We start from the raw sequence: 15,345 nt of genomic DNA, 5'->3' as shown, positions 1-15,345 counted from the left end.
AAACTTCAGCTCAACTCCTCCAACAACATGATGTGGTAACTGGTGAGTGTTCCAAAGCATAGGTTAGTGACACTCTGATAACTCCCTCACAGTGTAATAACCCTAAATTGTCCGCAAAACTCTTTTTGGTTGCTGAATTATTGTGGATTAAAGTTGTATATAGACGTTTTCTGCCCGAGATTATAACCAATAATTTTTTTGCATTTTTTGAGTTAATATGAGAGTACATAAAATTAGGTCACATTTTTTGTGTTTGCAAGCTAAAGTCCAAAGTCCAAGTTGTAATTGTGTCCTTCCCCCAGGAAGTGTGCCATATACCTCTACATTGTACCTATAAGTGGGAACTTACCAAGCCCCAGAACCTCCTTCTTTTTCTTGCCTTTAACTTGGTTTTTCTCTCATGTGGGCCTGAAGTTGTTGATATACTATTTTCAGATTAGTACTGAGTACAGGGGATATTTGCTTTTCTATTCTTGAGATACTTCACTTAGGAAAATGTTCTCCCGGTCTATCCAGGTAAATACAAAAGATGCAGTCTCCATCTTTTCTTTGGCTGAATAGTATCCCATCATTTACATATACCACAGTTTGTTAATCCCTTCCTGGGTTGGTGGGCTCTTGGGTTGTTTCACATCTTTGCAATTGTGAATTTAGCTGCTATAAACATTCTGAAGAATTTTCTTTTGTCATTCACAATGCCTGAGTTTCTTTCTTTTTCAAAGCTCCTTAAAGGGAATGAGACATAAACAATTATCCATAGAAAATCTTGCCATATTGGCAAGTTCCTTGAGGCAGAAACTGTTTTACTCATTTCTTTTATATTCTCAGGTCTACTTCGGTGCTATGCACATAGGGGGACTTCAACATTACTAATTGACCTTTAGTTAAGGAAACTGACATTTTGTTGTGTCAAAACTGACATTTTGGTGTGTTGTTTTACATCTCTCAGCTGAACTGAGATCATCAGACCCACGCTATTACACTTTCAAGTTAAAACGCTTCCTTTTATGATTTTAAATGGATTGACTAGTTAGAGGAATGTGAGTTCTTTTACAATGAAATTTCCCTTTTAGCTTCTTATGTTAGTATTAAGAAGAGGAATTAATTCCTAGTGCTTCAATAATTTTAAAAATATACTTCCAAAACTGTAAGACATTTGTTTAATCTTATTTCCTCCTTCCATCATAGAATATTCTGGTTGTGAGTCCTATTCTCTGTACCACCAATTCTCTATTTGACTCATCTTTTTCATAGAAATATTTCTTCTTTTCTAATCTTTTCTACTAATTTAACTAAGAATATTTACTGCTATTCATCATGTGATCTTTTTTCTTTTTCTACATCTTCAGTTTTCCTCCTCAAAATTAGTCTTTGGTGCAGCAGCGAATCATTATTATTAACTATTACTTCACAGAAACAAATCCTGCTTTCACCCAAAGATCTGGCATACAAAAAGTATACACATTAACTTTCCAATTCATGGAGCCACATTTTATGTCCTTTTTCTTTTTTTTCTTTTTTTTTTTTTTTTGTAGAGACAGAGTCTCACTTTATGGCCCTCGGCAGAGTGCCGTGGCCTCACACAGCTCACAGCAACCTCCAACTCCTGGGCTTAAGCGATTCTCTTGCCTCAGCCTCCCGAGTAGCTGGGACCACAGGCGCCGGCCACAACGCCCAGCCATTCTTTGGTTGCAGTTTGGCCGGGGCCGGGCTCAAACCCGCCTCCCTCGGCACATGGGGCCGGCGCCCCACCGACTGAGCCACAGGAGCCACCCTATGTCCTTTTTCTTTACAAGGATAAACATATTTTGAAAGAGCAGCTCCATGGAATCTCTCTCTATAAGGTACTATGAGCCACTTGTATTTCCTTTGACTGGTATCTGATGCATTAAACTCACTGGTTTCTTCACTTCTAAAAATTCCTCTATTAATCAAGTTAGTATCATTCCATTTTAAAAGACAAATTAGTTTTAGGAAAAAAGCAAGTAGAGACAGTTCTTAAATTTATCTAGGCAAATGGAGCGCAAAAATGTGAGAAAAATAAATGACACAACATGGGTTGCTTGTTCACACAAAACCCAATCCACAAAAATATTAATCTTTCAGTCCAATGAATTACCAACATTTTGAGATTGGCCTCATTTTATATTTTACAGCAGGTGTTCAACATTGCTATTACATCATGCATACACCAAGTTTTTTTTTTACATATTTGGCATTCATTATCTTCCACACCCTTACAAGTTAATCCATAATTTTTGTTTGAAACTTTGGTTAAAATATATCTCTGGAAAGAAGTATGGGGGATACTTTAAGTATGAAGGATACTCACCTTTTTCATAGAAATATTTGTAGATATTTATACAATATAGATTTCTACAAAGAAGATCTAAAAGTACTCAGAGTCAAAGCATTCTATAATAGACATACTCTTATTTGACAATGTGAATGTTACTTTCTTTCCATTATTATTATTGCTTAATAGTTCAATGCGGCAATTCTCTGATTTCTTTTCTGAATGTATTTATGTTCATTCATTCTTTACAAGGTTTTTGTTTCTAGTCCTTATCTTAAACATTGTTATTGTTATTAAATTTTAAGCCTCTTTAATTTTGTGAAGGCAAAAAGAAATGGAAACCTAATAAACACATGTAGATGTAAAAAAAATAAATAAAATTAAAAATTTTAATGCAGTGTTCAGCTGCCAAAGCCACCCCCCTCCCAAAAAAAAGAAGATCTAAAAGTAAATCTTCCCTTGATCTCACAATCCCATTACTAGTTATCTACCCAGAATAAAAAAAAATAATTTACCATAAGGACAATTGCACTCAAAAGTTTATAGCAGCTCAATTCCAAAAATGTGGAAACAACCCAAGTGCCCATCAACCTGTGAATGGATTAATGAACTATAGTATATGTGTATCATGGAATACTATTCAGCCATAAAAAGTGGAGACTTTGCATCAATATTTATCTGAATGGCATTGAAGAACATTTCCTTAGTAAAGTAGCTCAAGAATGGAAAAGCAAGAATCCCATGAACTCAATACTAATTTGAAACTAGTAGATGAACAACTAAGGTCCACAGGAGAGAAAAACACAACTAATTTCAAGAAGGGGAAATTGAAAAGGGGCATAGAGGTTGGTAAGCTCCCATCTAATGGGAACAATGTAGGGTTATATGGCACACCTCCTGGGCTAAGTGCTTAGCTACAATTCAGAATCTACTTAACAAATGCAAACAATGCAACTTAATCATATGTACCCTTATATTAATCCAAAATTTTATATATATATATACACACACATATATATGCATATGTATATATCTGTATGTGTGTGTGAAGAATGAAGACAAATTTTAAGTACTTAAAAGAAATTTTTTATTTTTGACACAAAGTAAAACAATACGTTTAAAACAATTAAGACTTTTCAAAAGGTTATAATTAATAGTTACACAAAGTGCCTGTAATTCCAGCACTTTGGGAGGCCAAGGTAGGAGGATCACCTAGGGCCAGGAGTTTGACACCAGTCTGGGCAAGATACTAAGACCCAAAATCTATACATTTTTTTTTAAAACTAGCTGCACGTGGGAGTCCCAGCTACTCAGGAGGTTGAACCAGGAGGATCACTTGAGTTTGGGAGTTGGAGTTGCAGTGAGCTGTTATCACACCATTACACTCCAATCCAGGTGACAGAGCAAGACCTTGTCAAAAAAACAAGTAATTATCCTGTTCAGCAAATACATAGCATACTTTGTTAAATTTTTAAATTTTGAGACAGTACTACTAACAGGTGAAATTCAATTCATTTGCTGTTGAAACTGTGCTCGAGTTCTAATAATGAAAGACATGGACTTTTTTCAATTTTAATGCTACAGTTGCCCAAGGTGGTTACTATAGTGGCTTTGGAGTCCTCCCTAAATCACTTTTCCCATCTTATAAGTTATGTGACCTTAAACACATTGCTTAATCCCCCTGTGATTCAATTTTCCTACTTTATCACTACTACTTAATGTCCCAGGTAGTATTTTATGAGTCAATTATAATCCCCTATGTCTGATATACAATAAAGACTCTATAAATAGTTGGTGGGTGACTTTATGTCACATATCCTAACAAACATTCAGCCACAGAAAATTCTTACATTTTTACGTTTTTCTAAAACCATCAGGGCCTCATAACAGAACTGTAATGTCATGCTCTTCTTTCTTCCTTTAAACAAACATCTGACTCACCATATTTTCAAATATATGTCATTACTGTTCACTTTAAAAGTTTATTTACTTTATAAAAAAATTCGCTTACTTGTGAGCAACAGTATGTGTATTGATTGTTGGAACAGAGGTTAGACCTATGAATTCTGGGATAGAAAGAAAATCTGTAATTTTGTAATTTTTTAAAATCAGTTGAATTTAAAATGCATCTGCAGAATTAAAAAACAGAGATGGAGTAGTCGCTATACCCTGACCTGAGTATAAATCTCCTTCCTTTCTAAAATAATGTTCTCATAAATGGCAACACTTGACTTTTTTACACAACTTTGGCTACAAAAGCAAATAATAATAATTTTAATAAAGGATTTTCTTAATTTAAAGCATTTCGAAAATCAAAGCCTTTTACAGAATTCAAGAGAAGCTCGCTCTCTCTCTCTCATATTTTCTAGGTTATTCCTTCTATACTTCCATAATTCAGTTAGATAATAAATTCTCCTCTCTCTTCCCATAATTGAGAGAGGAGAATTTATTTAACTCTGAACTTGAATTTCCCATTTCCTCAAAGGGAAGTGGGTTCACTTAGAGGTCAAATGTTTATGTTTGGGGAAGAAAGATCCACAGAATACATAATACTTAGAGTATAACTTTTATTTCTTCTGTAGGTAATAGGGAAAGAAAATAGCACCTTCAGTGAAGAAAATTCCTCTTGGAAGCCAACTGTTTCCAGTGTTGGGTAGTTGTTGGTAATAAGAAGAGATTATTTTTTTATTTTTCCTCAAAGAAATGCTGAAAATCTCTGGGCCCACAGCACAGAGCAGAACTTAGAAAATCTCCCCAGGAGAGTCAGCAGTTTGTAAGAGAACCCTTCACACAAATGTAAATTCTGGAGCTTTGGGTCCAAGTGTTCTTTAGGTCTCTGTCACCACTAAATAACAAAAGGAAGAAAAATCTTAAATTTCCCAGTGCCTAAACTTTTAATAAGCAAAGGTCAACACATCCCAAATGGCTTCTGAAATGTAACCCTTACAAACAGGCTTTCTGGATTCATAAACATTTTCCTTCTGAAAATAAAAATGCATCATTAAGTATTTCTGAATTTATAACACTGTCTAAGGAAAAACATTATTAAAACCATTATTTTATTATTAGACTAGGCTTTCAGACCAGCCTTAGCCATGGGAAAATGGAAATAAAGAAGGAATTCATACATTCATTTATAGTCTGTCATCTATGCTAAGTGTTGAAATAAATAAAATTCATATTTAGAAAACTAGGTATATTTTAGCCTCACCCTTAGAATCATTAACCAAACAGAAACAATTAAACTCTTATACTGGGAGACAAAAATATTATAATGTCTGAGAATGTGTGCTTGATCTGTGCTTCTGAGGTCACTCAGGGCAGTTTGACAAGTATCACCCAAATGTCTCCTGACCTTTCTCACCTGTGGACTCCCATGAGCTCACTGTATTATTTAGACTTGCCTTTTAGCTCAATGACACTCACCACTCAGCCAAATTCTAAGGGCACCTCTCTGTCTCTCTCCCTTTGAGAGTCCCCAGGATTATCTCTGCCTGGTTGTGAATCAACCTAGGCCTACTGGAGACGTCCACGGTGTACCCCACACGAGGGCTTGGGATGCTCTACTTTGGCAGATGCCTGCTGCCCCCTTGCAGTGTCCTTAGGCCCATTGATTGCTGTCTTGCACTATGCTACTCACTGCAAGCTGTCAATGGCTGGTTTGCTCAAAAACCTTCACATTTAGAAAATGAGGAGGGAGCCTCGACCTCCTCTGGACCAGTAAAGTTATGTGTGATCCAAGCTACAAGAGCTCACTAATGTAAATACAAACTTTCCCCCCATGGCATTAGGAGACTTGCAGTTTGTCTGGCATGAGGGAGGGTTCCAGGGATAGCCCCATGGTGGTGCCAGATCTATTGCTCTTCACTGCTTTTTCTCTCTCTGGTGGAATTCTTTCAAAGGACCCAGCAATTTCTTCTTATAACTTGCCTTCTGTCACTTTCCTCTCTCCTGGTTAAATAGGCACAAATACGTATTTGAATTTCAACTGTAGGCACTGTTCTTGTTCTTCTCACAGGCGGCTCCTCAGCCATTGTAAAGTTAGCCAGTGCAAATAGATAACAGAGAGGAAGGGGTGTGACCTGCCTAACTCCACATTCCTAATATACATATAGGAACTCAACTTCCTGGATTTTATTCTGAAATGTGTGGGTTCCAATCCTAGGAGTGCCGCTTACTAGAGGTATAACCTTGGCAAGTTACTAAAACTCATGTCAGTTCAGTTTTCTCATCTCTAAAATTAGAAAAATTATACTTAACAAATGCCATTACTTTGATTTTTGAAAGTGATAATATAAGGGGAAGCTCTTTGTAAAAAGTTCTCAGCATAAAGTATTTCATATGTGACAGAGGTCTCCACTTGACTTGTAGTCATGACTTAGATCAATGGAAATTTATTGCAAGAGGGCAGAAGAGCCTTTGGAGAGAGACTGAATTTTAACCTAAGAATTCATATGCCAGGCACTTGATTCAGTGAGGAAGCTTTAGTTTTGAGAAAAAAAGGTTGATTTTCAGTTCATGATAACAACATACCTCTCTTTAAGCTCAACTCCCAATTGCCATCAGTCTCCCTAAACAATTTTTGAGGAAGCCAAGCTTCTTCTTCATCTGGGTAAGCTCTAAAAGGCTAATGGAATTCAATTATTTCTGTTACAATGACCAGTTATACTACAGGTAATGTGACTTGGGAAAATTAATTACATATAAAAATACATGAAACCAGTTTTAGAAATACATATTAAATACATTCTACATTTGCCACCCTAACAAATCTAGAAAGTAAGCATTTCCTAAGAAATTATCCTGTGTACTTCATTTCTTTATAGGAGACTACTGAAAATTATAGTTTCTATTTATCTTTGATCTTACATAAGTACAGAAAAGTACTAGGTTGAGTTGGTCACCAAAAAATGGTTTGAGCAATCATAATTAACAATGAATTACTACTTTAAAGAAGTTCTTATATAATGGAAATGCCCTTTCTCTTTTGAAGCTGATTATCAACTAAGATGAATCACTGGTAATGTTTACTTCTTTTTAAACTGGCAGGAAAACATTAAACAAATCTCAAAGGCATTGATGAATAAGGTCTCAAGGACAATACTGTTGCAGCTTGAAGCCATAACTAAATCAAAACCTGGAGGTATGAAATTTATAATTTCAATGTGGAAATCAGCATATTACCCTGGTTCTTCACAAAACAACTTCAGGCAGTTACAATAAATCAGTGATATAAAAATATATTAAAAACAAAATTAATGTCTCAAAAGAAAAAGTGATAACCCTCTTGTGGGTTGAATTATGTCTCTCCAAAATTTATATGTTCAGTCCTAGCCTCTAGTACTTCAGAATGTGACTGTATTTGAAGACAGGGCATTTAACGAGGTAATTAAGGAAAAATGAGGTCCTATGGGTGCTTGGGGGAAAACCATGTGAAGGTGAGGGAAAAGACAAGGAGAAAGTCCTCAGAATAAAACTAACCCTGCCAGCACCTTGGTCTTGAACTTCTGGCTGTCATAATTGTGAAAAAATAAATTTCTGTTGTTTAAGGAAGCTGTAGTATTTGTTATGAAAGCCCTAGCAGACTGATACAGTCCTATGTGCCAAAAGCCTTCCTAAGAAGTTCATGCAAAGGAGGGAGGAACAACTTTTTTTCTTGGATCCTGAGGTTAAAATGGTCTCTTATGATTGGATGGTGAGAGATCATGAGAGGTCCAATCAGAAGAGATTTCACTCATAATTTTCAAAGTAGCTTTATATCCATTTATCTCTTGTGTGCCTCACGGCAATTCCATTTAATGGATGGAGAGATTAAGACTGGGAGGATCATGCCAACTTTGCTTGCTCAGAGACAGACTAAGCATGACACCAAAGCCTCCTGGTTCACTTGTAGTGGCAGTTGTTAAGGTTTGATGAGGACTAGTATACCATCACTCCACTGTGGATACTGAGGCTCAATGTGGTGAGGTGACCTACTCAAGGTCCATATAGCAGGAAGCAGACTTCCAGGGCCCAGAGCCAGGTCTTCAGCCTCTGGGCCCTATAATGTTTCTGCTGCTCCATGACAGGAAAGCATGTCCTTCCTCTGCAGTCCCAGGATTATTCCTGGCATCTTTTCTTCCCTTCCAGCCCCTTCCTTGCCAAGGAGCTGTCAGCCTTTGGGCCTAAAGGGAGAACTACCGGTTGGGCATGTACTTTTTATAAATTTTGAAAGGAATCTTTAATATTACATAGACATATGTAATATTATATTTGTGTTTTTATGACTAACTTTTGTTCCTAATGAAGAAACTCAATCTCTGTATAAAAAACACAAACATACTAAATTATAAGTAATTGCAACTCCCCTCCATACATACACACTAACACTTTAAGGTAGGGAATAGATTGTTCTACATAAAGAAAGATCATGCAAAGAGACAGACTGAGAATGGGGTTGGGGTTGTGTAGGAACTTGTAGAACCACAGAGAATTTGTAGGAGAGGAAGGAGACCTAAGAATGATTTTTAAGAAGCTTAATTTACAATACACTGTGTGAGCCCACTGAATCCCAGTCTCCTTAGATATCTTTAAGCACTGTGCAATGGAGGCCTATATTACTTTGTCAGTGATTTTTGGAGCTGGAATTCTATGTCTCGCTTTGAATATTATACCAAGCCAGAACTGGTCATAAAGTAGGTCAATTTAATTTGAATATAATTATTTTCTCTTAGTTTCACTGAGGAATGGAAAGCGGCTTCTGCTGTGGAATGAGAGGGAGAGAATTCGAGGGAGCAAGCTGCTAGTGAAGGACCAGAAGGACCTGGAACTCCTCAGACACCAACATGTAATTCCCAGTCAGAGTTGTCTGGATCAGCCAATACTTCTTAACAAAAGTCACTCTGAAGACTAAAAAAAAATAATATCTGTGAGAGATAGGTAAGTTGACTTCTCAGCAGGGCACCCTGCCTCCATCCTGGGGAATCCAGGGAAACATTTGCAGACGAACAATCCCTGGGGATGGTTGGGAAGTCTGAGGCTCCTGGACAGGATGAAATAGGCCTATGTGTTTGAGAGTCAGTCAACAGATGGAAGGGATTAAACTCTTCGAATATGTAGTTAGATTAGTAATTGTGAATAGAACTAGTTTCTCTCTCCCCCTTTATTTAAATATTCCATGGGCTGTTTATCAACTCCTGCACCAGTAACCCCGTCTCTCTTTTCTAGTCCCATCTTATGGGAACCTGGGATTCTTTCAAGCCTATCTTTTGCATATGCACCTTAGTTGGAAATTAATAAAAGTCTCTGAAGAGGCCAGAGGCGGGCTGTATTTTCTGGGTTTACTCATCCTGAGTTAATGTACGCCTTCTCTGGGCACTTTCAGACTTTATTTTAAACTTGCATGTGTTCAGCATGGTTTTTTCCAGACAGCATTCAAACCAGGTCGGGCTTTGTGTGCAAAAACACCTCCTTAGGTATCTATCTGTAGATCTATTATACTGAGAAATTTCTTTAGATTGACTTTTGGTCTAAATTTCCCGTATGAAATTTCCAAAGAAGACAAACTATCCATAATTAAAAGAAGTGTGAACTTCAGAGCTCCTGTTTATAGCTCGACTTTCCCTGCTTGCTGACAAGTGACTCACTGTCTCTCACCTTCATGAAATGTAGAGCCAAGGGGTGAAGGAGCTAAGTATGACACAATCTTTAATCAAAAAGGAGGGGAAGAAATCCAAATATCCTAACTGTTCTATCCGAATCCCTCTTAGGCTTTTACATCGTTAGTTTTCCTTTATACAGTGACATCATCCAGAAAGCAGTCCAACCCAACTGGGCATTTCCAGAGGGACTGAGAAGGGTCTCAGTGTGGAGAAAGCTTCTGAACACTTCTTTAGCAAGTCCCTGGGTACTTTTGTGAGAGTACAAGTCTCTTGGAGAACTGGTGGCTGTTTGCATGAGACTGGCTGAGATTCCAAGTAACCTCCACCAATTAAGGAATTTAGCTGTGGCCTAGACTTCAAATGCACGCTACATTAGAGCACTTAAGTTATGGTGGAACTGAGTCTATGTTATCAGACACTATAGTTAGCAACTCTTAAAAAGTGAGAAAAAAAAAATGGAACTTGAGTACAAAGCCTCAGAAGAGAGGTCAGAATTTCCTAACCAGCCACTGTCTTAGACGTGACCTTTTCTGTCATGTCACTGTGGCGGAGTGAGATCACCCTCTTGGCCTTTCCAGTAAGGTCACTTCCTCCAGAAGTCCAAGAGCTACAGGCATTCGCTCATTCTTTATTTACTAATAGTTCACTTTGCAATATACTATTTTCAACTGTCTCCTCTATTTTTATCCCTGACTGAACCTGGATATCCCCAGCCCATGCACTGCCAACATCCTGACCCTCTGTCATCTACCCCACTCCAGCCCTGAGGTGCTTCCATTAATACTTACAAATGTTTAGTGGAATGCTGGCTATCTTTGGCTGAATCCTCCTTTTCTTGCCTTAGCTGTGTGGCTACCCTTAAATGCCTCTCTGTTTGAATTCATTGTGTGGAGAAATTTCTAGAGGACTTTTCTCAGACACACCCCTCTTGGAAAAAGGTTGGTCTTACAATATTCCCAGTTCATTACCCATCTTTTTACCAGCATGGTTTCTATTCTAAGCCTTTAAGACTAGAATAGAAGCCTCAAAAATTATTTCCTGAAAATTCAAGTACTCCTAAAAATTATGAAACTTTTTTAGCAAACATCTTAATCAGCAAACAGTTAAAACAAGACCTGTGGATACTAGATACCAAATAGTGGGCTAACACTAATGATACTCCATTTCCCCCTCATCTTTCTCTCTTGAGCTTTGAACATTTTATTCAACCACCAGCTGGGTGCTTCCTCCTGGATCATGCCCACATCTTTCAATGAAATCACATGCCATATACTCAGATGTCAAAGCACAAATTCTGAGTCCTTGCAAGTATATTTGTATGATGATGAGAAAGATATAAAACATTTTTATTTGTTTTTATGCCAGAAGGCTTAAATAAAGCTTAAGACTATATTCTTTGAAAGGGATAATAAATATGTAAATATTCTCCATGTAATTTAAATAATTTCACATAACAGTGTCCAGTAGAAATAAAATGCCAACTTAATGTGTAATTTAAAAAGTTTTGCTAGCCACATCAAAAAAAGTAAAAAGAAGCAGTTGGAATTATTTTAATGATATATTTATTTAACCTAATACATCTGCAATATTATCATTTTCACATGTAATTAACACAAAAGTTATTGATGAGATATTTCACATTCTTAATTTTGTACTACTTGATGTTAGGTATGTAATTCATATTTATGACACATTTCAATTTGCATAAGCTACATTTCAAGTCTTCAGTAGCTACCTATGGTTAATGACTACTATGTTGGGTAGTGCAGATCTAAAAAAATCCCAATTGAAATTTTATTTGAAAAATAAAAACCCACATAAACCCCCTAAAAAAATTCTGAAATTATTCTAACATGTATCGATTTAGAATTTCAGAAAAAAAAAAAAAAACAGATAAAGTATTTTACTGGTAGAAATATAAAAAATGTGGCAGGAAAAATTACAGATTCGGTTATAATTAAGAATGTAGCCAATTCCGAATAATGGAGAAAAATGAGAATTATTTGATAAATAATTAGGATCACTATTCAAAAAGGTGGGAAAGTAATCTTTTTAATTCTCCCATACCATTTTTGCCACATATACACATAAATTGCAGAGGTTTTAAAGCATTACATTTAAAAGAAAGATAAATTAGTATAAAACAGAAAAACTACTAGATCTTCAGAGATCTGATAATTTCCTAGAAGATGATATGATGAAATGATAAAATAAATACCAGAGGAAAGGACACAAACAAACTACAAACAAATTTAACATATGTGTGAGAAAATAATGTGCCCAAAATAAAAAACAACAAAATATGAAAATTTTGAAGAAAATATATACAAGTGTTCTTAGATTTATACTACATATTATAAGAAATAATAAGATATCAATTAGAAAAGAATGTTAATAGACAATTCATACTTAAAAAATTAGTAGCGAGTATATAGCATCTCTTTCAGTTGAATAAATGAAAACACCCACAAGTAATATTTTATTTTGCTTAAATCCACCCATTCAATATTATAGTGTGTTTACATAAGGAATTTTCTGAGTTTCTGCAGATACGCAACTGCACAAAGCAAGCAAATACTCCTGCTGTGATGGATTTTATATGTTCTGTTTTCTATGTGCCATCGTGGAGACAGATAATGAGCATATAACCATGTGTTAATGTGTTAATAAATACATTCTATAAGATGGTGACAAGTACCTAGAAAGGAGAGTGTGGCTGAGGAAGCAGGGAAAAGGGGCACTGTTCAGGAAAGCCTTACTGCTAACTGGCATGTGAGCAAAACCTGAGGGATGTGAGAGGATGATGAGAAAGAAGGGGGTCCATGCGGAAGGAAAAGCAAGCATAAGTGCCCTGAGTAAATTGTATAAGAGCGAAGGCAAGTAGGGAAGTCAGAGACTGATCTTGGGTATTACAGGGCATTGTTAACGGCTTTGGTTTTGATTCCAAATGATATGGAAAGTCATTTGAAGATTTTTTTTTTTTTGAGCTAAGTGAACATGATGATTTTTATTATAAAATGCTAAAAGAAAAGTGCTTAGTCCATGGGGGTCTATAAACTATACTGAAAGTCCATCAATAATAGAAGTTTTGATTCTGGAGATAAAAAAATACATGCTATCCTCTCTACTCTTAACCTAAAGCCCAAATCATACAAATAAGCCCATGAATCATACAAATAAGAGAGCAAGAGAAATGTGTGAAATTTCTTAATAAAATAAAAGTGTGAATTTCTTAATGAAATTTCACAGTGATGCTATAATTTTTTAATTGGGGAAGAGACAGAGGTGAATAAATGACTTCTTGATGAATTCATTTTCTTTTTTCTTTTTTTTTTTTTTGAGTGTGTATTGCCTTTCTTTACTTTGCTCTCATAGTCAGATGCTTTTAACTTGATTATTATTATGACTAAGACATGTTGTTTCCTCCATCAAAGCATTTACCCCCCACCCTGACTCCCCTTGAACCCAATTCTGTAGTGGAACTCTAGAATACTTTTACTTTCTCTGGACCTCTCCATTCCTTCATTCTACACCCCACAATTGAAGAGACTTTCATTAACTGTCAAATAAAATAGTCCAAAAACCTGCTGTGAATATAATTCTTAGATTAGTTTCTTTATATCTCTGCACTACAATATGAATATTTGTTTTCTTAAAATTTTTTTTGCATTTATTGTTGATCATGGCCAATAAAATAAGAAAAAAGAACAAGTGGTGTATAAAATTAACAAATAAGAGATAACTCATTAGAATCAATAAGACTTCAGAATTACTGCAGAAGGTCAATAGTGTGTCTCCACCCCACATGCTGACACACTTTTTCTGTAAAACATGGATTAGTAAATATTTTCACCTTTGCAAGCCATAAGGTCTCCACCACAACTATTTTTTTTTAATGAAGTTTATTCTGAGCCAAATTTGAGGACCATGATCTGAAACTACACCAAAGAAGCCTTGAGCAACTATCAATATTCAGTTCTGCCATTATGCCATGATAGAAAGCAGCAATAGACAACATGTAAATGAATGGACATGGCTGACTTTCAATAAAACTTTACTTATAAAAGCAAATGGTGGGCCTGATTTGGCTTATAGGTTATAGTTTGCGAACTTCTGTTTTACATCAACATTACCAATCAGAAAAGAGTATACTAAATGTCATACCTTTCACAATAGTAGCAAAACCTCTGAGGCACCCAAAATTATTTAATAATTTAAATAATGTATCACAACACTTTTACAGAGAACACTTTTGTGGTGTTTTTTTTTTTTTTTCCACAGTTTTTGGCTGGGGCCAGGTTTGAACCCACCACCTTTGGCATATGGGGCCAGCGCCCTACTCCTTGAGCCACAGGTGCTGCCCTACAGAGAATGTTTTAAAAAGCTCCCAAGGACATTTATAAAGTTTTAAATAAGTAGAGAAATATACCATGGTCACACATGGGCAACTTTCATTGGGTAGATATCAGTATGCCCCAGATTAATCTCTGAATTAATTATAATCCAAATAAAGTTTAGTCACATTTTTGAAAATATAAAGACTCTTGTTCTAAAATTTATATGAAAAACAATATTCATGAATAACTCAGTAAGGCAAAAATAAAGCAAAATAGGGTGCTTTTACTAGATTTTAAAGCTATAAAGACAGTAATAAAAACAAAAATAGGCTGATAGAGAACAGAAAAATAAATCAATAAAACTTCAGAGAGATAATATGCATGCATCCGTAGGGCAGGTGCCAATAAATACATGTATATTTTAGACAAGAAAAATTGTATTAAAATTTTAATACTCAAGGGGGGGGAAGCAGAGAGAGGGACGGAGGGAGGGGGGTGGGGCCTTGGTGTGTGTCGCACTTTATGGGGGCAGGACATGATTGCAGGAGGGACTTTGCCTAACAATTGCAATCAGTGTAATCTGGCTTATTGTACCCTCAATGAATCCCCAACAATAAAAAAAAAATTAATACTCAATATATGCCAATAATAACAGATGAATACAAGTCACGTGTAGCACCTCTTGTAATTGCTAAAGTCAAATGTGACTTGTGTATTACAAATCTAATACAGTTTTTTTCTTTTAATTTTTTGACACCCCCTGTATGTATGGCATATATATAATTATATACACACATACATATCTTAAGATATGAAAAAGGAGGATCAAAACAATGGAGAGAGTATTTGTCATTTTGTAGATTTCATCAGAAAATATACCTCAATATATGAAACAAAATAAACTGGGTCCTCATTTTATATAACATATTGAGATGCAAATCAGTTTAAAGATACAAATTTAAAATTTTAATATGAATATAATAAGTGTAGGGGAATAACTTTGTAAACTTGCAATGAAAAAAGATATGCTTAAAACACATGAATACACTTACGACATTGACAGACATTGGCT

This window comes from Nycticebus coucang, chromosome 13 (genome assembly GCF_027406575.1).
Source record: "Nycticebus coucang isolate mNycCou1 chromosome 13, mNycCou1.pri, whole genome shotgun sequence".
Lineage (NCBI taxonomy): Eukaryota > Metazoa > Chordata > Mammalia > Primates > Lorisidae > Nycticebus > Nycticebus coucang.
This window is presented reverse-complemented; position numbering follows the sequence as displayed.